We start from the raw sequence: 1,907 nt of genomic DNA, 5'->3' as shown, positions 1-1,907 counted from the left end.
CTCTAGTGACATGCGGTCAGGGGAGGCAGGTGAGGCAGAGTCTCATCTATCGTCATGGAAAAATAATATATAATAATAAAATCATTTATATTGCTATTTTCACCCTGTTGTTTGTACTATAAAGTATCTATTTTTTTTTACTTAGCTTAACCAATTCTGATGATTCTTTCTTCAAAATCGCTGGATTTTCGCATTTTCCCATTCAATTGCTCAGAAACGAAGCCGGTGAGGCAGCACCGACCTGGGATCGCGCAACTGCTCGCTAACTGCACTGGCTGCCATTCTATGGGAGCATATTCGTCCTGTCTGTACACCGGCAATAAAATGACTAAAAAAAAACATTTAATATATGGACTGATTTTACATAATTTAGCTTATGTATATAATGTACAGTGGATTTTTTTTTTGTCAACAACTGTATGTGTATCGCGTTTTGTGTGCGGAGGAGCGATCAGAAATGGCAGAGAACAGACTCGAGGTGAGGCAGGCAGTTCTCTTGCCTCATCGCTGGGGGCGCTCATGATCCCAGATATTGTGACTCCACAACTGCAGAGTAAGACACAGTGAGCTAGCCATGGAGCTCGCCATACAGTAAATAAGTAAAGTACAGCTGTTATGTTCCATGTTTCTGTTTTCTGTGTTCAGTCCTGTTTTCCTGTGAGTCTCTGTCCTGTCCTCCCCGTTGATTGCTTCCCAGCTGTATCCAGTTCCCTTGATTACCCGTCTGTATTTATACCCACCTGTTGTCTGTGTTCCTTGTCAGGTCCTTGTCGTGTCTAAGTTTGTCTATCGCAGTCCATGTGGTAGTCAGTGTCGTTCGTTGTAAGTCAGTCTAATAAGTCGTTCTTTGTAGCCTCGTTTAAGTCGTCACAGTTGAACTGGAAAGTCCTGTGGCGGCTTGGCTCTCTCTTTAGTTTTTACCGTCACAGTAGAACTGGACGGTAAAACTGGCGGCATGGCTCCTATTTTGTCAGTCTTTGTTTAGTTGCTGCCGGTGCTGAGTTTTGTTTCCACTCTGCCGTGTTGCATGTTTTTGGACTGTTTAGAGCTATATTTGATTAAAAGACGTTAACTTCACTACATCCTGGGTCCTGCGTTCGATCTCACCACCACCACCAACACACTTCATGACAACAGCGATATATTTGTTTCCTCCTCTCTTTCGACGTCAACATGAAAGACTACATTTCTACACTTAAACAGTTTTCTAAAGTGGATTTTAAATTGAAGAAGGACATAATAACTAAAGTAAGACCAACACCGGAGCTGAAGGTTTTGCTTCGAGACAGTTTTACGATTCTTAAACGGAGTAGAAAAGACATGCCGAGGAAGCGCATTGCTATCACGCAGGAAAAAACAAATTTCGAGCGCTATGACGTTATAACGTGATACGTATCTTGTTAAAACGTGATAGTATCTCGTTAAAACGTGATAGTATCTCGTTAAAACGTGATAGTTATCTCGTTAAAATGTGATACCTATCTCGTTAAAACATAGTTATCTCATTAAAACGTGATATGTAACTCGTTAAAACGTGATAGTATCTCGTTAAAACGTGATACGTATCTCGTTAAAACGTGTTATGTATCTCGTTAAAACGTGATATGTATCTTGTTAAAACATGATAATTTTATGACCAGGAAGTGGCGGTATTATGCTAGGCTAGTACAGTGGCTAACATGAATTGGTCAGGTTTCCTTTCATGTTTGGTCTACAACATGTAGAGATACGGATGCTGCTTTGCACTGTGGTTAAAACCATTAATAGCATGCGTACTCTGAGCAGGATCCTAAACAGAACGGGACTGCACCGAAGGAAACGTCAGTCCGGTCCTGTAGCGGCGTTCCTGACTGTCTGGATCGAAGCTCAAGTTGGCTTCCGATTGTAGCTTCTGATTTGGGAAATGG

Source organism: Poecilia latipinna, unplaced genomic scaffold (genome assembly GCF_001443285.1).
Source record: "Poecilia latipinna isolate Pla-1442-1.1 unplaced genomic scaffold, P_latipinna-1.0 Scaffold5538, whole genome shotgun sequence".
Taxonomy (NCBI): Eukaryota; Metazoa; Chordata; class Actinopteri; order Cyprinodontiformes; family Poeciliidae; genus Poecilia; species Poecilia latipinna.
This window is presented reverse-complemented; position numbering follows the sequence as displayed.